The sequence below is a fragment of the Sander lucioperca genome, chromosome 4, assembly GCF_008315115.2.
Source record: "Sander lucioperca isolate FBNREF2018 chromosome 4, SLUC_FBN_1.2, whole genome shotgun sequence".
NCBI lineage: Eukaryota > Metazoa > Chordata > Actinopteri > Perciformes > Percidae > Sander > Sander lucioperca.
The window spans coordinates 33,839,870-33,865,012 of record NC_050176.1 but is presented as its reverse complement, the minus strand read 5'-3'; the positions used below and the strand labels follow the sequence as shown (position 1 = coordinate 33,865,012).

At 40.1% G+C, this 25,143-nt stretch overlaps 1 long non-coding RNA gene across 1 annotated transcript in view; it reads left to right on the top strand.

Moving 5' to 3' along the window:
- LOC116034319 overlaps positions 1-25,143 on the top strand; it is a 144,296-nt gene that overhangs the window by 33,264 nt on the left and 85,889 nt on the right. The window contains exon 3 of the long non-coding RNA XR_004101054.2: positions 11,148-11,235. This is a non-coding gene — a long non-coding RNA (uncharacterized LOC116034319). The remainder of the gene's footprint in view (positions 1-11,147; positions 11,236-25,143) is intronic.

Genomic DNA, 25,143 nt, shown 5'->3' with positions numbered 1-25,143 from the left:
CAGGAATGATTCAAACACTACGCACTACATTTCAAAACAATGGTGTTTTAGACATTTCATAAAAGTATCCTTAAAAATAGAAAGGTGCCTCTGTGATAAATGAAATAACATTATTATGATCCCCACGTTTCAATTTAAAAAGCTAAAGTTCATCCATGTGTTCTTGGACATTGTGCAGAGGTTTCTGGAACTCATGCTTATCATGTAGTTGAGAGATGTTGTGATATTGTGTTCTCGGAGAATTTCAGCCATGTTTCTAGTTTTAATTACATTATTACTAGTTGTTGCATATCCTGGGACTGAGCTGTGTGCTTGTGGCTTGTGAGACGCTAGCGTTTATAAACCAATAATGATTATCTTTAATACATGATTCATTAGTATGTCCTAAAGGAAGCACTGCTTTTTTATTCCTTACAGGCTGACTTGACTGCTCAGTATGTGACTGCACTGTGTATTAAAAGTAGGAAAAACTCTAGCCCCCTTTTGTCTGTTTTTAAGGAAAGGAGGTAGAGTACGCCTTGCACTGTAATTGTTATCCATTATGTATGGCACATTTTTGTTATTCAACGTTAATGAACTACACAAATTAAAAGCACTGTACTCTTTATTTGTTGGGACATTTTCATCTTGTGTGCATCTGCAACATACGGTGTAGTTTTCACATTCAGCCAATAGGTGTCCCTACAAACCACGTAAACACTGCACTGTGCTGGTCCTGCCTGCAGCATGGCACTGTTGGAACTGCAAACATAACAATCATCACCATCTCTTTCACTATTACAGAACCAGAGGCCACAGTGACAAAAATACTGGTAATTAGAAAGTAATTTAACTTCCCATATACAATTCCTTGACTTTCTGTTGTGTTTGTTCAACCGAACCGAAGACCTCATTATAATTTCTGTATAGATCTCTTTAGATTGACTTATCAAATATACAAATAAATCATGAATACTCTGGCTGAATTGATCTTATGTTTAAATAGAAATGTTAAATTATTGCATATATTTACAAGACATGTAAATAATAAATGGGCAAATTCTAAAATAATATTGGATGCAATCAAGAATGGACCTTTTTGAACTTAGAAAGTTAACTTAAAGGGGTATTTCCAAAGCAAATCTCTCCAAAAACATGAAACAAAAGGTGGTGGTGATATCCAGTGTTGCCACACTTATAATTACACCGACCAACTTTACAGATAGACATTGGCCGAATGTATGAAATAAAACTCTCCTGAGTGTAAATGTTCAAGCAACTATGAGTATACAAAGTGATTTTCCTATACATTGACAATAACACAACTCCTGATAGTGTCATTCGATGACAGCAGAGTTTAGATTACAAACCTAACCGCGCTACAAATCTCACCTGTCAGTTATAATACCCGATTTGCCCGTCAGTTAACAGTCCCCTGAGCTAACGCCTCCATCAGGCTCTCCTCATTACAATTTACTGTTCCCAGTAACTGGAATGAGCTGCAAAGCAATACTGAAGTGGACATTTTTATGTCAACAGCTCCATGCTTTTACTGTAATTCTTGAGTAATTTCTTCTTGCCTCCAAAGCCAGGAATAACCCAGCAATAACCAAAACCTGATGTTACTTTATATGCTGTCTCCTTTGTTCTTTGATAGCTTTTAACCGTCTTGAGTCTGTTTTTGTCTCTGCACTGGTACATTTGGGCTGTAATTGTATTCATGATGTCTTATTGTCTGATATACTGACTGTGGAGTAGCTCTACCTTGTTGGAGTATTAGGTGGCTTCTAGTTGCAGTTCTATGTGTTGCTTCCCTTGTCACCGATTGTTATAGTGTATTATATCATGTATTCATTTTACATATTAAGGATTGAGCCGTGGATATACTGTGTATATATACAGTAAATATGCATTGCTTCAATTCAAATCACTTACTATACTACAATACTACACGCTGTTTAATATTTTTCATATTGACCTACTCAATCAAGTAACTGCAAAGTAAAAAGAAAACAAAATCTAACGTACAATATTTCAAAAATAAATGAATGAAACATCCAAAGAATAAATTCTCCCTTAAGTTACTGAATCATTTTTTGCAGCACCATTCGTTCAGATGTTCAAACACACACTCTCTACACTTTATAAGCAGCCCTGGTGTACTCAAACATGTAAATGACATCGTCATACTCCCACGGGCAACCAATGCACACAGCACATAAATAAACATACACAAATTAGATAACAAGGTAGCCACAACCAGGCCTTTGTAGGTCTTTGATAGCAAACCACTATACTACAGAGGATTGTAATAGGTTGTCCTCTTTTGTTGTTGATATACCATCTGGCCCATGTAACAACTGCATCCCTTTAGGCCTGCAAATAATGACTTTCCATATCCTTGCATCTAACCTGTGCATGGCTCATTGTGCTTTAGGGGAATATGTGACACTTCACGTCCCTCCCCTTCGCTTTCCTTGTCTTTACTACACCTCTACAGTTGATGTTTTTGACTATGGAGATAGGCAGGCCTTGGCTTGCAGGATAAAAGGAAGGGGTAGCGCACCTCAATCACTCTGCCCTCCAGGAGGCGAGAAGAACGAGGCATGAGAGGGATGGGGGGCCTAGCAGGGTGCAGAGATGTAAGACACATTTAGACACCAGCTTTGGCTGGTGTAGAAACTGTTGACTTTTTTCCCCCTCTACCTCTTCTCTATCCTCTTTTTTTGCCCATAGCGTCAAAAGGCATGCAAATATTGACGCAGGACTATTGAAACCACTGGTGAAAGCAAATTTAAAATGTCAGGGCCCTGCCTGCTAAAATGAAACAGCTGGAAAGTGCATCTCCCACGTGGTGCTGTGAGTATTGTGGCCACAGGTAGAGCATTCTGTCCACCTGCCAAACTGTGCAATTGTATTTTTTTGCATCCAATCTGATATCCACCGAGAAAAAGGCATGTCTTAAGGTTGGTGAATCCAACCCCATCTTCTTTTTCATCCTCCTACTATAGTTTTACATTTTCAGGAATTTGCTGAAACAACATCTGTGTAGTCATGCTGGGGGTAGAGGGGTAACGTGGAGAGCCATATACTCAGAATCGTTACTCTGATCGAGGCACCCCTAGGGAGGCTGCAGGGCCTGGGTCAGCCATATGGTGGCAGAAGCCCCTGGAGGAGCCAGCCCGATAAGCTGGATCAGCTTCAGCACTTCCTGACCGAGGCTCGGGCCCCACCACCAAGCAGGTAATGAGGGGGGTGGTGGCAGCTACCCCTTAGCAGCAGGAACCACAGCAGCACCAATAGGAGCCTGAAGGCAGAGAAATAGAAATGGTGTCATCCATGGCATCTGCAATGCTAAGGGAAAATTAAAGTCAGGGCTGCTGAAACTTAGACTAAATCTGCTGAGCCTCTCTGATAAAAGATTTTAAGTGATAACTTGTTGAATGCTGAGGATGTTTTGATTATCAAATATCTATAGTAATTTTAAAGAGATAAATTACACTGGGGTTGTATCTAACAGAGTTGTGAAGAATCACCTTCTCTTTTTTCTTAATGTGTCAAGACTTTTAGAAAATGGAGACAATCATAAATAGTAATTATAATCATAATAAAAGTCTATGCAAAATAACTATTTTAAACGTATAACATCCTTTGTGATGCAGGGATACAATGTCAGTACCATTGAGTATTTTTCACTCTAATATACATCTCTACTCTCTCCCGAAGTCAACAAAAACAGAATCTTTATGCAACAGATTTTATGAGGTAATTTATAAAAAGAAAATAATGACAAAGCATTTCTTCTTGAGTGTCAAAATAATTTAGAATAAGTATGTGTGTTTAAATAAAAAATAAATGACAACAATTCTGTAATAACTAGTAGTGTCAGTGAAAAGGCCAATACATTTTTGAAACCTGAATAGTTATATCTGGCAACTGGTTTATGTGTCCAGTGTAACACAACTGTAAGCTCTCAGGACCTGTACATGGAGAGAAACAGACAGTCCATTTGTCTGCTGGCAGGTACACAAGTCTCCACTGTCAGAGTGGACCGTACCATTCTCTGGACTGAACTAGAAGGTTGCATTCCTCTAATACAAAGACTAGTGGTGGATATGGTGTAAGATGTCCTCAGAGATGTCAACAAAATGAGATACTATAGTTTATGGTAGTGACTGACATTAACCTAAAAACAGTATTGAATCCACAGTTTCTTGTTTGCACTTAGTCACACATGAAACATTTGGGAATTATTAAGGAGATGACACAATTTTCCAGGCCTAACATTATTCTTAATAATTATTCATTGTGTTTCAGTATTTATTAGATATAGTAGAGTTTCGTTTTATTTTGACAAAATAATAGTATTTGTCCTATAGGGTTCCAAGAAAACTAAATGTGAATTGATTAGTACATATAGAAATCTATAGGATGAAACATTTTGCATTGTTGCATTTCTTTGGCTCAGAATATTACGCTGAGTAGCCATATCTCCCGCCAAATGTGCTTTCCCTTCAACATTTCTGACTGCAAGGCCTTCCCCGCTTTGCTGCTCACTTGCACTTGTGTGATTCTGAATTTTAACCAGCAGTGTCAGCTAAGAAACACCACAGAACATGTGTAAAGAATCGTAACCACTCGTGTTTTATATACCAGTTAACACAAACATATTTTGAGATAAACACTTGTCATGCTTCTCAGTTTACATTTTAAATTGGTTTCCATTCAGCTGGTACAGGAACTTAACATTTAACTAGTTTTTGCGCTGTACACATAATCACATAGATTTCTGTTGGTAAATTATGTTAATACAGGTGATTTTAAACAATACACTTGTGTGCAAAAAACACTTTTACTGCTCAAAACTAGCTTGTATGGGTGTCCTGTGGCCCCTCCTCAACTGTGATGAAATAGCCAAGAACGACACTTAAGAGAGTTTTCTGATCTGATGTCCCTGCTGCTGTCGTTCTTCTCCAGAGGTCTCAAACCTATCATGGCACAACCGCCCTGAAGTCATCACTGTCTATGCTAGCTAAAAGTGTGATAGTGATGGTCCGTGTGTATTTGCCTTGTCTCCCCATTACTCATGTCACATCCTAAATACCCCCCTCCCTGTATTGTTTAAATATAATATATAGTCTAGTATGTTTTATTTTTATAGCCCAAATCACAAATTTGTCTCAGAGGGCTATATAATCTGCACAACATACAAACCCAGCATTGTGGGATTACTGGATTAGTCCAAAACAAATCTCTCAAAACTCAGAAATAAATGGCTTTTAAACCTAAAGTGTTTGGTCGACTAGATTATGATATGCAACCTGCATTTACGAACAGGCCAGTTCCAAAATCTCTAGTCTCAAGAAGTAGAGCATGTATTCATTGCCATATGAAGGGATTTCCAACTTTGCTCACCATTAATAAAATAAAGCCATTTTTTTTTTAGAAATTTAGCCTGGAGCAGATTAATTGGTATGCTGTGTGTCTTCAGCTTTCCCAATATTTATGAGAATTAGTGGTAATTACACCAGAATTCTGCAAACCCAAAATGCCACACTTTTTTTGATAGTTACCTATAGACATAGGTAGCCAGTCAGAGTTTTTATCTTTACCTCCCTGCCTCGAAATAAAGTTGTCAATTTTAACCGAAATGTTAACTCCCACCAGCTTTGGTTTGGCTTAGGCTAAATTCACAACTACAGCAATGCATGATCTCTATTTTCATTCACTAATTACAATATCAGAATGGTAATACAAACCTGACACAATAAGAGCCAGTTCTTCTCCCAGTGAACAGCATAGATGGATTAGCTGCAATTTACTATTAAAGTCTAAAAAGAGACAACTCGGTCCTCTGAGAGAAGCATTGTTGAAAGTTTTCACTCAGTGCCAAGTTTCTGAGCCGGAGCATGCCATTTTCATTTTGTTTGGCATTTTTGAGACGTCTGAGGGAGTTGGTGTGCACTTTAAGAGATGCTGACATGTTATTGTCGGAGTGCCTTTTGGTCCTCATCTCTAATAGAGAATGGCTTGCCTTTTGTATTCATAATGCATGCTCTCTTTGAGGTTGTTACAGGTGCCACTGAGAGACTCCTTATCAGTCTCTCCTTGTTGACGTTCACACCAACATAATTGTTTTGCCTTCCTAACAATATATATATAACAAGTATATGTAACATATTAGCTAATTATGGATTCTCTCAGCAGTGTGGCCTTGCCCTGCCTCACCTGGTTTCTAATTAATTAGCTATGTTTATGCTAGCCATTATAACCTTGACAGCTCTTTACCTTCATCCCAGGAAAGGGTTCTTTCATGACAAATTACTAGGCTGGATGTGTGACACCTCTCTGACTTGCCTGTGGTGTCCCGTGCTGGGGACAAAAGCCCAGATGACTCTAACTGAGCTGTGTCTTGAAGATATGAGCTATTCAAATGAGATGCTAACAGAGAGGGACTTTGTGATGCCGGATGTCTAATGTTAATGTTCTCATTTGAATATAAAAGAATCTTTGCCATTTTCTGTGGATCAAAAAATAGGAATAAAAGATGTGAATGTGAGTTCTTCAGGCATGACTGACAAGACAATGGGAAAGTTTTACAGTGTCGCCGCCTTTGTCAAACTGGTATTCAGATAGCATTCAGACAGAAAGGATTGTGGGTGAAATGCAGGGCACTTAATGGAAAATGAAAAATATCTAATCTTGTTTTAGTTAGTACACTTATAATGTTAACTTGTGATGCTATAGACAGTGGTGCCGCCAAAGGGTGGCCAAATACAATCGCTGTCCCCCACACCTCCCTTCTCACAAGTCACATATGCATAATATGCAACATGCAAATAAAGGAAAAGGACAACTAAACTATTTGAAGAACAATGAATCACCTAATGCATGTATACTGTATACAGATTAAACCCATTAAAAAAGAATTGTTGTGGAACTCAAAATGTTAACTGTACCGTTATTAGTCTATGCACATCAGATAATTAGTAACATTAACTGTAAAATAAAAAACCCAACTATATCAGTATATTATTCTTTAAGTCTCATATTGACATAGTTTACATAGTTAACTGAATAATAGAATTCCTGAAATTCAGTTATTTTCAGGGGCCCCATCTTGCCATCTTTCCCTATGGAAATTTCTGGGGGTGCCACTGGCTATAGACAGAAGTGTGTGGAGTTTCTTGCTAGGATGAGGAAGCTATAGAGACTTGGCTGGTTTGTTTGGTGGATTAAGCAGTTTGCTGCTGATGGCTAGATGGCTACATGCTAGGTTACCAGAGATATTGTTAGAGATAAGTATGTGTATTGTTGATGTCCAAGCTAAAGAAGTTTATTTATATGGTGGCTTAGGCAGTGTGCTAGTTGACATGGCATGCTGTTGGCATAATAGTTTGCTTAGCAGGCTAGTTAGTTCGGCACATCTCAACGAAATTCCAGTTATTGAGAGGTCACGTGATAACCCTGTAGATTTGCCTTCACTCTTACACTCACACAAAAAGACAAGCCAAGGGAGACCTCCTATTGGCTGGCATGAGTCAAGGCAGAGTCAAGCTGCAGAGTATCTGCTTTTTGCTTGGGTGAGAGTACTAGTATAAGGCAGCTTCGAGGTAAACTAGGTTAGGGCTAGAGAATGGTGTCACCATCACTGCCATAGTCACATTTTGTCGTCCGCTTGTAAATTTGTGCTTGCTGCCCATCACTGAACACATCTGGTGTTGAACACACACATTGATCAGACATGTATTCTCATATTGAGAGCATTATGCTCAACTATGTCTTTGGCGGTCAGTTTAGTTCCTACAGCCTCAGTGTACTCTGGTTTAACAATGTTACTTAAAATATTGAAATTGTTCCCGGTGTCCTGAGAAAGCAATTACAGCTTACTCAGACAAATAGGCCTATTCAGGAGAGATTCCTGATTTCCCTGAACCCAACAGGATGTCCTTCAATGAGACGGAGATAATAATTCATGCTCAGGGGCTCCAGATATGTCAACAGGTCTTATCTACTACTCCTTATTCACCATCATTGCTCAATATACTGTATTGTCGAAGGCAAATTGAGGATGTATAATTCAATAAGCAATGTACTAAAGAATTAATATATTCAAGGTAATTATGCCACCGTGTAAGGGAACTGTTGTACATTGGATTACCAAAATGATTTTTTACTTTTGACCTTGGTCTCTGCAGATCAGCTTCATAATGAGGTTTTAGTTATAGCTTAACATTTTAAAACAATTGGCGTGGAGCGGCCCCTTTATTTATGATTCAAGGATTGATGTCCTTTGTTTAAATAAAATATGGCTGAAAGGTGGGAGTGTGAATGAATCTTTTCAAGCGAGTGATTAAATGGGAGATTTATTTATTCATGTTTATGTTAGGTTTTGCTATTCTTAAGACAGCTGCTCCACAGAGGAAAAGCTGCAGAGGAGATGGAAAAGAGCTGGCTGGTGTAAAGTGTTGATGGAGTAACTAATGATATCTGAAGGTTTTAATGAGAGGCTCTGCTTCTCTCAACCTTCACTGTTCCAATATGCAAACCACCCTGCAGGTCCTGTACCTGCTCTGAGCTGAACAACTTGTTCAGCGGAAAATGAGTGGCCTCATTGTATATCCTCCCAACTTTGACAGCTGGGAGACGCCTAAGGCTCATCCTGAAGCTACTACCTCGGTTTGTGAGAGTAGAGCTGTTGCAGAAAGACTTGGATTTTTTGCAATCTTCCATTAATTGCAATGCTGTATCAGTGGCACTTGTTTGTCCTGACACTCCATGCCTTTGTACTTCTGATTGACAGTATGAATGTTAGAATGGAGAGGGCACCACTGAACAAATGATTAGTTATTCATCACTGGCCAATGGCAGCTAATAATGATGATTTAAAGCAAGAGAAACTGTTCTTGCGAGGTCAAAGTGTGAACACCAGCCTCAGAGGATCACAGCAACTTCTGTAAATTGCATTCATTTTTTACAATGTATGCTAGGTTATTTGTGTCTGCTAGCCTCATCTTATTAGATTTTGCTATTATTATTCTTTTTCACTGTTACTACCCGCAAAAAACACACACCCCTGACACAGTAGAAATAATTAGCGTGAGGTCTAAGGTTTTTATTTCTAGAGATCATGACACTCTGAATTACCTGAAGAATACCTGGAGCAATCTATGAACCTAATTAACTTCCCACAGAGATCAAATCAACACATCATTTTGAAATACATGGGAAGTCAAAACGAGCATTTGCCAAGGTCTTATCCGTCCCTTTCTCTCCCTGCTGTCTTCCCAATGCTGCTTTCTCTGGGATCTATTGCATGTAAGCAGAGCTGAAGAATGACAGGCGAATGTGGTGGGAAGGACCCATTTATTCCATCAAGTAATCAATGTGCAGTTTTAATTCATTTGAAGGCACTCAATCATGCCCCTAATGTTGATGGCTCACGGGTGTGAGCATCAGTTATGCAGGAGTGTTATATAGATTTGATTTGGACCTATTTCATCAAATATGTATGGGGTAGAAAAAAAAGGGGCATCAAAATAGAAGTGAACTGAATTACACTTAAGTTTCTCATGTGTTGGGAGATCTTGACTTGTATTGTTCTGAATACTGAGAGTTCTTGTGTCCAGGTTTCTTTGGGCTTTTTTGGGGGATTTTAGAGGGTGTTGGAAGAATCAGACATGTCATGAAACTTTTTTTGCCTATTTACTTGATGAACTCATCAAACCCTTGCTTTCAAGCCATAAAAGGCTTTTGTCTGAATGGACATATAGAACAAAAGCAAGTGATGCAAAAAGGTGAAATAGGGGTATATCTCTCCAGCTCAATTGAGCCTGCCTTTTCTCCTCACTCTTCATCAGCCTTGCCTGCCTCGCCTCTGTCTGCCAGTGTGTTTGCCTTTTAAATGTGATGTGAGCGTAGTATTCTCTCAGACCCAGGCAGTTACTTTGTGAACAGCCGCTGCCTGCACACTGATGTTATTTCACTGCTGCATCCCCCAAGTTATATTAAATTTTTCAACTGGCCCTCTTTAAGTCTTTTTCATGAGATGTATGTTTTAAAGAGTGTGTCAATTCTTAAAGATGCCCTTGGCTTTTATCAGTCGTTTTTAAGAAAGCTTTCAATAAAGAGTGAGGCGAGAGCCCGATGTGGCAGTGGCCCATTTTGCGTGCATAAACTGCATATAAAATCTTAAAGTCAGATCTTAAAAGCTGATACAATTTGACTTAAAACCGTCTCAACAACGGCGAGGCTTCAATATTAACATCGTTTTAACAATGATTCAATGTTTGCTCTTTTCAATTTAAAGCACTTTTCTTGTTTTAAAGCAATAACCATGCATTCCTTTTCACGCATAGCTTCAGCTGCTTGCTTCCAACTGCAATTAGACGTTTAAAAGCTGTGACTTTTCCTTTGAAAACCCCTCTTATAGCAGTAAGTAAAATGCCTTTTATTTTATGTTTACACCGATCTACAAATAAACCCTCAGCAACCCTGTCTGTTTTTAACAATCTCTAAGTTCCAGCTGTTCTGTTGACCTGTATTCCTCATAGGGTGCCAGGCTAAAGCAAGGGCACAATTACTTTTTATTAGAGCTCTGACTCCTGATACACCTCTACTAGGAGGGGCGAGCCATCAATTTTCGACATGCTAAAGTTCTTCTAGAAGGAGACAGGGGAGTCCAGCAAATGTGAGTTTATGTCTACGGCTGATGTGATAGCAAGTCAGTGGTAACGTCCTGCTGAGTTCCTGCACAGATCAGAGATCACAGATCCACAATGCTCACTCCTGAGACTCTGGCCTTCTGCAACATTTACCCACTACATGGGCTCTTCAAGCTGTCATTCATACACTGAAGCACATACACACATCATGCAAGCGCACACACCCACAGGACAGAAATTACAGTATGGCTTAATTATGTACATATCAGCCTCCAACAAATCAGGTCCTTTGACAGTCCTACGTTAAGAAATTATTAAGTGTTTACTCAGTGGCGTGAATTAATCATGTCTTGGTTTGCATTTTCGCTACTGTGTTTTCTTTTGCTTGAGTGATGATGGGTCTACCTTTTCTTATAAAGAGTGTGTTTTTTAAAATGAGAAAATCAAATGTGATTAATTAAAAGTTTAACTCTGAGACTGTCTGCCCATGTGTGTCTATTTCAGATGGGGCCAGGTCATTTTGGATAAAGAGGGATGAGAATGTGGTCACTTTACCTCCCTGCAAACTTGCTGTCATCCCCGTGGAAAACTGGTATGTTACTATATATGTAACGTATAGTGTGTATATATATATATATATATATATATATATATATATATAACATGGAAATGCATTGGTTCCCAACCTTGGTGTCAGGACCCTCGAAGGAGCCACAAGAAAAATCTGAAGGCTGCCAGATGATTAACAGGCTCAGACAGAAGATAAACAAACTATATTTCTGCTAAAGTAATATTTTATTTTTGATTATCTTCCTTTTTTATCTCTTCAGCTTTTACCTCTTCATCATATGAATTTGGCTATCGATTAAACGTACAGCTCATTAGCATATGCAGTTTGTGACAAAAGGTTGCAAGTATTTACATTGCTTTATCCATGCTTTATATGCTTTGCATTTTGCTTTATTTTAAGGGGTCAGAAGACATATAGGTTGGGACCACTGCTGCTCTAATGTAAAAGAGCATTGCACCTTTTCACGCTAGCTTCTATAAAAACTTCTGACCATAAAATTGTGAATATATGACATTGAATATATTCATTTTTAAGGCTCCACTACTTTGTTCTTACAGTCAGGGGTTGCATCATGCAGCACTCTAAGGTCTAATACTAGTGCTGCATTATTATTATTATTATTATTCTTATTATTATTAATTTCTCATCAACTTGACAATGTTGGATACAAATGCTGTTAATTCACACAGCACAAAAGAATATTGATCTCCTTTCATTTCATCATAGTTGGTCTGAATTTTCCGCATAAGCTTGACCAGTATTTGACTTCCCACATTGATCCACACACAGTCTATACTGACCAGAGGAGAGAGAGGCCAAGACCATCAATACAAAAGAGGGGCCCTGTGGACTTTGCCAAAAGCTAATTATGCCAAGATTCTCATATAGACCAATTAGCAGACTAAAAAACTTTACAGATCGATGTAGCTGCTATCCTCCCTTCAGATTCAAACCACGATAGGTTTTCCTCTCTGTGATCTGCACCTCCAAAAGATAGAGGTGAGATTTCAAATAGTTTACCAGTATGAAAAAAAATGTATGCACTTTAAACAATATTAAACTTCATTCAATATCAAGTAAAGAGACTAAGTTTTAGATATTGATGTAAAATGTTTCAGGATAATGCACAAACCTAGTTGTAATTTCGGCTAGTGTAAGGAGTAAGATTAATAGGGAAGCGTTTGCAATGCAGCTGTAGTAAGATACTAAACTAATTGTCGATACAGGTTGCAATTATGTGTATTGGATATAGGAGTCCTAATACATGTGATGGCATGGTGATATTTATATTGCAATGCTCAGCCAAATATAAAAGTGTCATAATCATGTTTTTTTTAATCACAATTTCTTTTTATCATCTTGGCTGAACGTTGTTAAAGGTAAGCGAATGAACTCTTCCTTGGTCGACAGATTACGCAAATATTAAAACCGTAAAAGAAATGTTTCATCCATAACATCATATGAGTTATCTTTATCTATTAGCACTAGCTCATTTTTAGATCTGGAACCTATACCAGTATACGGTGGCTGATTTAAGGTTCAGGGATCTGATTGCCGCGGGCAAGTTATTCTAAGAGCCCCCTGATGTCAGTGGGACTGTCTGGCAGAATAAAAGGCAAGGCAATAAACTGGGGGAAAAAGTAGCACACAGCATTGAAATCGGGACCTCCCCGAGGCGATGGCCCAACTGGCCCGTGGTTAAATCCTCCACTGAAAGTGTAATAATCACACCAGAGCCCCACAGAGGGAAGGGAAGAGAAAGAGAAAGAGTGGGGGAAGACACAGAGGTACCAAAACAAAAGCCACCCCTCTCTGTCCTGTTCTCTTTGTGCCTTCTATCTAAAGGGAAAAAAGACAGAAAAATCTTGGCACTAAGAAAGGGAATTATAGCGGCTGTGATGACGACTGATGGGAAAGTGGAACAAGATCTGAAACAGATCACAAGGGTTTATTGTAGCTGTGGCAGTCATTCTGATGTGTTTGCAGATATTAGCATTAGACTTGTACTCTAATCCTGTCCATAGGCTATCATTGGCTCACCCTGGCTGCAGATAAATGGTTAATAATACGTTGAGTACGCTAAGCAAGGGGCTTTGCAGTTGTAAGATTACTTAACACACATTTGTGCACAAACAGAATGTATTAGTTATGGCGGTGTTATCTGTGCTTTATAAGCTTTGTCTTGTCTTTGGCTATGGGGAGTTTATTTTTCTGCCTCTCAAAAAATCAACAAAAAAGAAAGAACACCATTTGTTTAGATAGTAATATTAAGCCCTCCCCATTACACTCCTCTTGAATGCCTCTCAATTCTTTCCCCTTCAAGAGTGCCCAGCAGGAACTCCCATTATAAATCACATTTAGTACCTCTGACATGTTAGAGGAAGTGATATAGCTGCCAGTGCTCTAATTGCCTTTGCCCTGCATGCCTCGTCTTTGTGCTCCCGTCTTACATTTTAAGACACTTACCCAAGTTGAGTACTTCTGTATTTCATTTATCTGTGTCCATCTTAAGAATTGTGCAAATGAGGACACCGTGGAACAATACATAGTGTCATGTATTGTTTGAAAACATCAATTAAGAGAATGTTTTCTATCCAGAAACACAGCTTGAGTGCTACCTCTTTTGTTCTTGCTGGTAAATTGTGGGAGGTTGAATGGGCATGCTAATTATGACAGGAAAGGTCAAACTAATTAGCGCTCCCTTTGAACTTGCCATTGAATGTTCCTGATATCTCCACGCACACTTGACAGGGTTCAAATCAATCAAGAGTTGTCCTGCATGCAGCCAAAATATCAACTTTTTGAGGAGGCTTTTATTTGCAGAGGGTTCAGTAACAAGACATTCACATGTGCAAATAGGCCTCTTTATCAAGTGGAAAGAGAACACTTTGTGCACCATTAAACCTGCACAATGCCGTAATCGTCTTTGTTTAGATATGTTAAATAAAGCACATCATTATGCTCCACTGGGTGCTAAGTGGTGTTTAAAGGGCCATAAATTCAATTAGACAACGTTTAATGCTGCCCCTAGACCATGTTAGTGCAGTGACGCACGTGATCCAAGGGAGGGTCGCGTCAACCATTTTTAAGAATTATTACTTAGGATTTACATTTATATTGTCATTTTAATAGAATGGCCCTCTTCAACCGATAGGGGCCTCAGATGCTTCCAGGGCCCCAGCTCATTCCCCCTCCCTCAGGACTGCATCCCATTTGTCATATATACATAGCTAGGAAAAAAAATCTCTCCTCAGTCTCAGTCATTAGAGCGGTCCTGTTAGCCTGGTGCTAATGCACAGTTTAGCAGCCACCGCAGAAAATGCTAAAGAGGTCCTGACAACTCCTGGGGGTTAGCTAAGTGTGGGCCAAGGGTTTCTGTGTGTGCGAGTGCGCACTAGCATTAGTGTTTGAAGGGGGGTAGGAAGGGGTCCCAGTGGTTGTTTGCCTGTTTTCCATCAAGAGCCCTCATCTCCTTTATCCCCTTTGTGGCGGAGGCCCTCCTCGGGCAGTTTCCTCTGAGGGGGATCTAAAAAGAGCAGCTGCTGGGGAATGAGTGCCATTTCCTCCTGCTGTCACCAGCACACTGGCAACCCTTAGTCCTCCTGTCCCCCTCCACCCACAAACCCCCTATTAATATGCATATGAACTTGTTTCTCTTAGTTCTGAACTCCAGTGACAAAGTGGGAAAGCATATGCCTGAAATATTCATGATCGCACGCAGTAATTAAGCGGTGGAGAAGGGAAGTCTACGAGGGAGAGTCACTACCCCTCTGCTGGAGTTAAAAATGGCTTCTTTTTTTTCTCCAGCACTAAAAAGCACGTTGTCCTCTGCTTTTTCTGTAATTCTTCGAAGCATTTTCCTCGTTGTGTGTGCTGTTGTGCAACACAGTGCCATTTTCCGTGTAAAGTTAATTGAGGCTTAAAAGAAGTGCAGTTTTTGTTTAGTGAGTTAACTCCAGTAAAGTGCTAGAGAGAACACACCGTTCTCCATTCATGTCCATCATTAACCCCTTTAATATTTCTTCCACGCAAACACTGAAACTTGTGAGATTATTAGATGATATTACTGCAACAGAATTTGTAAGTGGTGAAAGCAACCTGCTGAGCAACATATTACGCTTAGGTTTAGATAAGCATATTTTCACTTTAGGACCCTAACCCTTTATTTAAAGTACTCTGGGCTGAAACTCTAATCATGTATAACTTGATCGTTCATGAAATAAAAAAATGTGAAGGGATTTTTTTTTACTAGTAATTTCCTATAATTTACACTATTAACCCATTGGGATATCTTATTCATATCAATATAATTCATATAGGTTTTAACAATAATATCTGTTAATTACATTTTCCTGTATCTCAATGATCACTTGGGGGTTATTTCAGCATTCATGTACTCCATCTTTGGATGCAACATTTGATAAATACCCTGACAAGATACTACATTTTGAAATTGTTGGATTTTCTTTCCTGGATATAATATAACACAATATTGCGAAATTAGGAAATACATTTTGCATTGCATTATTGTCATTATTTTGCTAAATGTCCAGTTCTATGTGGAAAATGCACTTTATCTGTATGCTTTTCAAAGACAGAGACTTTAAATGTCAGAGAATAAAGCATGCTGCAAACCATTCAGAGATTTAGCAAGAAAAATCAGAGGACACAGAGGTGGACGCCTCTGTACAGCCTCTAGAGAGATGGAGAGAGAGGGAGCGAGAGGGAGAGAGAGAGATGGAGAGAGAGGGGGGTAGTTAGTTATAGAGAGAGAGAGGGCTGTGAGATGGTTGCCGAGGCTTGACAGCCAGGTAGATTGTATCTGACATAAAGCCCAGAGATGAAAGAAGAGCGGACAGCTGGCCCACTGCACTAAGCACACTCCATGCAGTTGCACTCACCTCACCATGCTGCATGCCCCCCCCCCCCCTTCTTGTTCCTCCCCCCTTTTTTCGCTCCCATTCTCCTCCTGTTTACGCTCTCCGGGCAGCTCCTCAGGGTTGTGTCCACCACCTTCCACCATGGGATCATCTGGGCTTGCTGGGCCCCGGCTGGCCCCGGCTGAGGCCATCTGAGGAGCAGTGGTCCAGAGTTCAGCCTCCCTCTCCTGCCTCCTGCCTCGTCTCAACGCCTCCCCTCTCCGCTCCGTGCCTGTCATCTCACAGCCCACTCAGTGCCACACTGGCTTGTTTTGTCAATAACCATTTATTTGTTTGCTGGAATGGCAGCAGCCATTACATCTGACCTCCCTGTTTCATCAATTATGGATAGATTATTGGATGTGAACATCTGCAAGAGCTTGCTGTTGGACTCACCTCCTGGCAGGGATTAGATAAAGTATTAAACTGTTGTTTATTGTCAGGCCAAAACTCTACTGGGAAGCCCGAGAATTTCTACAACCCCACAACAAAAAATAACTCCCATCAACAAGGCACCTTAAATAGTTTAGCAGTGCTGCTGAGGCCCCCTCATGGTAAGATATGGGCCATTTATTATTTACACTTATTACTGGTTGTTATAACACTCATGGTAAAAGCTCCTGGCAGATGAGGCTTAGTCATTCTTTGTCACCTTTGTAAATGTGTAAACCAGAGGCCAAAGGCACACATACACACATACATACATACATACATACATATGCTTGTCTCTAAAGCAACTTTCTACTGGGAAAAGTCTTTCTGCTCTGCATAGAGAAATGGCCGCTGCTAAACCACTAATGATTGAGAGAACAGGCTTATTGACAGACCACATACACATACACACACAGTCTCAGGGGTCAGAGAGATATTTAAAAACACTTTTAGGTTATTTATTTTTAAAACATGCCAAATAAAATGTTTAACACATGAATTATAGATTGTAAACGGATATCTTCTGGCTGAAGATGTAACACTGGCATGGTATTTAAGTAATAGATGGGAATGGGGGAAATAGGCAGCAGTGGTGCTAAATAAGGATTAGAGTGATGGCTCGAGCTGTTCCACAAACTTTTCCAATACTGTCAGGGATGAATTTCAGTTTAACCATGCCATTCTTAATGTCATATTACACGTTGACAGCACTGCTGCCCTTTACTGTCTCTCATTGTTGAGTCTGATAACAGGGCAATGTGTTTGTTTACAGATTATTTATAGTCAAATTGTAGTTGAGACTTTAGTATTTCATACAATTATGTATTTAAACATTGAGCAGTAGTTAAAATGTAACTGAGTAGTCAAAAGCATAGATATGTCAGCAAAGGCTTATTACATAGAGAAATACAGGTGAAGTACTCTTTGTTTCCTATTATGATATAATTGCCAGGGTGTTTGTACATCAGTAAATAAATGAATAAAAGCCAGGAGAATGTTTTCCTCCCGATATCAATGCAATATAAATCCTGGCAAATGTATGCAAAATTATCATTTCAGACAAAACTGCTCAAACTCTTCAACTAATTTCTTCAGTCTTTAATTACTATTTGCTTGGAATTATTCATTTGATCAGCAGAATTTTGCGAAACAACAACATCCTCAATGGGATCATACAGTATCATCACAATATAATTACGCAGAAAGTTGTCGAACGACAATATTGAATTATTGCCTAGAACTTGAAATCAGAATAATAAGAAATAAAAAATGATTGTTTTATCAATTTAACACGCCCTACTTTACGTTGCGTTCAAATTTTGACACGTTGTATGCAAAGCATAAGCACCACAGCCATACTGTGTCTTTCTTTTCCAAAACTACATTTCTTTCTGAGACATGTTTGTTCGTACAGGTGACCTGAAGTTGGACGAACAGGCTTTTCTTGGCTGCTTAGTATCTTCCCCATACTGCAGTGAAGAAGAGGTTCCTGCACTGCCTTTTTAGTCCCCTGTCAAAGCCTCTCACAATTCACCTTCAAGGCATCTGCTCAGCTGTCAACACCAGTTGTCAACCCGACACTTAGCATTCACATTGTTTCTATGAAAATGAAGATATGCAGCACGTAGCCCCAGCATTTTCGTTAATATCTTTAGGTGGTTTAGGCAGTGATGTAACCTCTGTCAAACAGGAAATGTCTGTTTTTTTCCAGGCTTTACACAAAGAGTGTGAAAACCTCCTGTGTGCTAAAGAGTAGCGGGGCACTGTGCATCAAAATATCAGTGCAGGTTGAAAGGCACAAAATAAGGTCAGTGTCACCGCACTGCATTATTAATACCCCACTGTTTATCTCCTTGCCCATTGAATCTGTGCGCAAGAAAATGCTGCCTCCTATGAAATATTGATGCAATTTCCTAGCTTTACATGTAGAAGAAGCAATCGAAAAAAACTAGGTGTTACATACTGGCAGCAGGTTGCTGAATGGCATGTTGCCTGGTAACATAAATTGTCAAACACAGCAAAACACTGGTGAACCGCTGGAGAAACAAGCATGTTGTCATGTTCATTGAAGGACATATTGTTTAAACACTGCCCGCTCTGTGAATTATAAAAATATCTGTGGATATGAATTTATTTTAAGGATCAAAATAACTTTTAATATTATTAAAATATTGCTGTCCAGGCGCCCAGGCAAACATTTTAGTGAAAAAAGTTACCCAGTGTATCCTTGCCCATGTTTGTTGTTTGTTGTGGTTGTGGCAATGGCCAATGTTTTTCTCTGTGATTAAGTTCTAAAACAATAATTCTAGAAATCTTCATCCACAGTATTTATATTATAAAAAAATGTGTTTAAGAACACTTTAATTTATGAACAAAAATATCCAATTCTATTAAATATGAGCTGAAATGATATTAAATCAAAGCGGAGTCAAATCTTATCAGCTTTGATTCACAGCGTATCGTATCGTTACATATTTATCTGTATTGGCTAAATTGAAGGCCTATTAGTAAATGTGGCTTGCCATATTAATGTCTTGGACCTGAAAACCTGACCTTTGGCACTTGTCATTCACTTCCAGTATTCATTTCTAAAGGCTTGATTCATTGTTAAAGGTGTATTTATTTTGAACTGATAGCCCCTTGGTTGTTATTCCATCCTACCTCACTTCAAAGTATAGATAAGTAGCTGATGGAAAAAGCATTTTTTGGAGAAAGAGGGATAGCAGGTATTTGCACTTTGAGGGAGAAATCATGAGAAAAGTGTGTCTTTTTGACCTTGTCCAATAAGTACAGAATTTATGTGGCATTTTAAATTTTATTTTATTTGTTGCACCACATACAATTCTTCATTGATGCATCACCATCATCAGCACACATACAGGTAGTAAACAACGATGCACCACTATAAAGCACAACACGCTTTCTCCCTTTTGTCTTTTGTCTCTTTCATGTTAAAAATCGCTTACTAATTAAGCCAAATGCCACTGCATCCAGAGTGCATGCTTACACACACACACACACACACACACACACACACACACACACACACACACACACGCGCGCGCACACACACACACAGACAAAGGGAGAGGAAGAGAGAGAGAGCTCTCTAATGATCAACATGCGCCAGCGTCTTTATTATCCCAGCCAGCCCGCCTGTGTCTCTACAGCCAGCTCATGTGCTGTTTAAGTGATTGTAAATCATCCCACAGTAATGGCTGAGATTAGCATACTATCAAAAAGCTTTCTTCATGCATGATGTGGTAACATCTCAGGGCCCTAAGTGTTTTATGGTGAGTGAGACCATATCACCCACTGTCATTAACAATCTAGTGGTGGCCACGCAGGCGGTTGTACTCGGGCTGCTGCTGTTAGTGTTACCAGATGCGTGAGGAAGATGCGGGCTTGGACTGCAGCCCATTATGGGTGCTGCCTGTCAGGAGCCATTAGGCACATGCTTTTTGATTAATGCTCTAAGTGATGGTGTGAGTACTACTCAGAGACCAGCACAGGGAAAGAGGGGAAAGAAAAGGTTATTGCCTCACTAAGGAATGCCTGAACGGGCGCCGTAGTGTCAGCGATGATGATCGTGATTATGGTCTACCTTTTGCCAAAAGCGGTGGGTGGGTGTGAGGGAAGCTTTGTGATGAATCTTTTGACTGATCAGAGTGGTTTAAGGCTCTGATTTCCTCTTCCTGTTTTTGAGGGGATCCAGCTTAGGGAGAGGATCTCAGGGTGTTCTCCCCCCCCCCCACCCCCCTGCCCCCAATCACACCGCCTGCTATTGTGACCCATGAATTATTGATTAACCTTGGTAATAGAAAAGATATAACTGTGGTATGTTTTGACCTGCCTCTTCTGTGGTGGTAAAGTGGCAATACCAAATAGATATGCATATGCATGCAGATGATTGCATAAGATTGATTAAAAATAGGATAAAAATTAGCATGTGTCTTTATGATTGCTGTTTGACTAGAGAATCTTTTCCCATCTAATTGTTAAAAAAGACACATGTGGTCTGAATTATATTTGAGTGGGGTGTTGATACAGACTATTTTTTATAACGTAAATAACTTTTATATAAGTGAATAAGTCATCATCTTTCACATATCTGTTGTGACAAAATACGGTATCGCAGATAGTGAACTTCTTAGAAAAATGTGAAGCCAAGGTATTTATCTGATCACTGCCTTCTAAAAATTTTATTTGGGCTGCCATCTCTGTGTAACAAGTTATTCTCCGGAGCAACAAGACCCATGTGTTCTCATGACATGTTCAAATGAATCCATCTGTTCAGGTCGTGTTCCTGTGATGATCTCACCTTCCACAGCGGATCAATAAACGAAACGCTATGTTTAAACTGAATCAAATTTTCCAGTTGTAGGGTTGGGCTTTCATCCGCAGCAAGCCCCTACACTCCTCTCTCTTAGCTTTACCGTATATACAATTAAACGCCCCAGTAACCTGCGCGTTTCCATTAGATTGGACCTGTAGGGATGTAGCCGCACGTTTACCCCCACCCCAACCTAAAAGAGATGACCAGCCGCAGTAATTGCACGGCGCTGTGTTTACATTTATTCATGAAACGGAGGACCGCCTTTTCATCCCCATTTCCACCTGTCACCCATTCCATTTGCCGCGTCAGGAGAGAACCCCTCCTCGCGCCCCCATCAAACTTGGTGCTACAATCACTAATCAGTCCCTCCCCTCACGAAGAACCGCTGCCTACTTGTTCCCTACCGATATTTGATTCCCCACCAGCCTGAGCGAATGATTACGTTTTCATGCATTTGGTTCCACCAAAATGTAAGAGCACTCAGCCACGTCCTTTATTGATTACTTCTAGTGCAAACAGTAGGCAGAGTGTGATATACATAATTGGACAGTTGTCAGGGGAGGTCTAGCAGTGATAACCAGCGTCTTATTTCCCCTCCCCGATGGATATATGACACACTTTGTGAAGTGATCGCTTGCTCCTTATGTGGGGAAAAGATAAATATGTCGGCTAAATGGCTTTAACGATGTAAAGCCACATACACACTGCGCTAACAATGACAACAATGTGCTGATAGCCTGATGTTAATCTCAACATGAAGAAAAGTGTTAGCGATTGCTGCGATGATGAAATAACACCAGTTTTTGACTGATGTGAGAGTGATAACACATCACCACCAATACAGTGTACAGCACAGCCCTATTTCTTTGAACTATCATATATTAAGACAAAACAAGACTCTAGAGAGCAGACAGAGACACCTTGTAGGTAATATACACAACATGTGCTTGGCTAATTATTTTCCTGGATGCTTATAACCACAATAAACTGGCGGCACATTGTTGGAACAAAAGCCGGCTCACCAAGCCAAAATACTCTCTCTCTCTTCAGCCTCTAAAATTACATTTTCAGAGGCACAGTAGAAATAATAACACCCTAATCATCGCTAAAGTAAACATTGTTCTGTTAAAAAAAACAAAAAGACATCCTTAAAGTTTGTATTTTAGTAATGAAAAGCAAACAGTGGCTGCCGCAATTGCCTGACCCGTGACACAGAGGTGATGAAATGTCCCAACAGAATCTCAGTATAGCTCCGTCTCTCTCATGATAATAGATTCAGCCGCACAAATGGTAGAACCACAGATGTGTAATAACTCCATCAAACTCACGTTTCTGTGTTTTCACAAGGTTAGACACACACACAGACACCCTCTGGAATTTCCCATTTTACTCCTCCTCACCCTTCATCCATTCCAAAGAATAATTCTGTGTGGTCAAGGTTACAACCACTGTTTGTGTTTGTTAGGTAATCATACAGCATTTCCAAGGTAAGCCTCCCTCCACTCTGGAGCCTTCACATTACAAAAACATCCACTTACACAGATTCATACATGGAGACATTGACACTGGTTGGGAGTTTGGTGGGGGTGAGGAGGCAACTGAAGTGGGACCCAAACAGAATCCATTTTTAATGTGGTGTTCCCGCTTGGACATGTACTCTTTCAAGTCAGCATAGAAAAAAAAAAAACTACAGAGACTTTGCTCCCTTTGACCAAGGCATTGTGGCATCAGAGATGAGCTGGTGCCTGTATAAGGAAATGTAAATCTGTTATAGAATCCCACACAGAATAAAAACAATAGGTTACGATATCTTGCCACACAGTGGTCACACAGACCTGTCCAAACATTTCCCTGTATCTGCAGCCACCCGGCATGTAAGTGAAGTGGAAATGACATGTTCAGTGATCCAAACTCATCTATGAAGTCAGCGGTCCCAGAACACATTAGTGTCGCTCTTTACTGTCTACCTATTGCTGCCATTGCATTTCTTAAAGGATAATTCTGGTTTAATACAGTGTCTTATTTTGGTATAGTTTGGGTCATTTGTCCTATTGCTAATAATAACATTATTTATACTTACTTAATTAACTTAAGTTAATTGCTGAGAGCTGGGACCATAGGAAGATTGCTAGAAAAGGAAGTCCATCTGGGCAAGAAACATGAGAGGACGAATCCAGATCAAGAAACTTCTTCGGAATTAAAAAGAAAATGCAGTAATCAGTACAATTATTATCCAAGATGTCCTTCACAAACGTCTATCACAGGGCACCTCCTTGGTTGAGCTTTGACCTACCGTACTGGAGGTAGTTGCAGTTTTCCGGTGCAGAAAGGGCATATAACAGACATTTCGGGTGAGCTCAATTTTGGTTTTACCTTCGCCGACTGTTGACTTGTTTACTACCTGTCTGATCCTGTCTAAAGGAGTCATTATGCTTCAACCGAAGTGTTTGTTGGATGTCTGAAACCCCGTCTCATTTTCCAACCTCAATATTGGAAGGGCTGCGTTGGGCAATTTATTTTAACTTTCTGAAACCGAAAGTATGCCCACTTCACAGTGTGATTTGCCAGGTTCGTGGAAGTGAGAGAAAGTACACATGGTTTGAGCTTTCTCAAGCTCTCTTTTTTTAATTCTTCACACAATTTTCACTTCACACAACTGTCCGAAAGTGTGACGTTAACCCCATTTGAACAATAAAAGCGCTGAGACAGTCAGCTTTTTACTCCCCCCCCCCATTATTGACATGATTGATTGACTGATTACAATTGTAGAAACAAATGGAAAAGATGTGTCAACCGGAAGATTACATTTTCCAACATATTCCCCAGCATTGCAGAGAACCAAAAAGAAAAGAAAAAAGTGTGCCTGGCAACTTGCATACGCTGTGGCTCTTGTCCAGGTCCCCTTTCCCTTCAACTTCATAAAAGCCAAAATGCTTCCATACACTAGCTTTTAAACCAGGGGGTGCTGGTCGGATTTTATCCGTTTGGTAGCTCACGCTCCGCCGTCCTCACCAAAACGCAAGAAGTAGCCTAGCTTAGAACATAAGCATGACGCACATGTTGACGTACGTGACATTTCACCATCTAATAGGTTCAGCTGTAACGAATGTACAGCTTACAATGTCTTACAAAATTGATGACAATCATAATGTTGAGAATTGGGTTTTAAATTTCCGATGACTGACTTTTCAGCATCAAGACATTATTTTTCAAGAGAGAATCGTGATGCATCTATTTTTTTCCCCACCCCTACCTAGTCGTTTCGTGCCAATCAGCCTATCAAGGGTTAGAGGGACACACTTGTCTGCAGCGGTACCACGCGTACATCTCTGGCCCCAGCGCATCTCAGCAGTCTTTCCTAATGACTTGTAGCCAACAAATTCCTAAGGCTCTCAGGTGGCTTCCTCCAACCAGGCTCTGCGTGATGATGAAAAGCCTGAGATAAAATAAACTGACAGTTGCAACTCATTGCGAGGAGCAGGCAGCACCCTAGCAGCAGCTGAGACCCCAGGAGCCCAGCACTCCCTCTCTTATTTTCCCCATCGTTTCCTCCATCACCCCCTCCATTCTCCTCTGCCCTCCTGTGTGTCTCAGTGTGTGTGTGTGTGTGTGTGTGTGTGTGTGTGTGTGTGTGTGTGTGTGTGTGTGTGTGTGTGTGTGTGTGTGTGTGCATGGGTGATAGACTGCAAGTGTGTACGTTTGATGTATGTGTGAATGCATTGGTAGTGGAATTGTGTGTGTGTTTGTGAGCATCTACATGTGAAAATGCATTTGGTGGATGAGTGTGTTCTGCAGAGGGGGTGCAGTTTAACTACTGGGAGGGGAAACTAGATGCCCCTGCCACTGTTCCCTAATTAAAGCCCATTCCCGCCTCTTTTATTTCAGTCCATTAAGCAAAAAAACGTGGCCACCCCTCTCTCGCTTCCACACATGACACACTCCAATCAATACACTCCCACTGGCTGCCTCACTGGGTTCCTCAAATGAATAGATTGCAGTGCAACATTATGTCTAATTGAATTTTGCTGAGGACGCTATGCAGAGCACTGTTGCAGGGTTTCAGATCTGTTCTTAAGGTTAAAACAAAAGGTTTGTCAAAAAATGAAATTAATAGATTTTGAAAATGTATTAGCATTAGTGAGATTCCTTGAATCCTTGTGTCAAATCAAATCAAAAACAAATACATGACCATAATGATACACGTAGGAATTGTTTGTTGATATGTTGTTGTTGTTGTCGTAG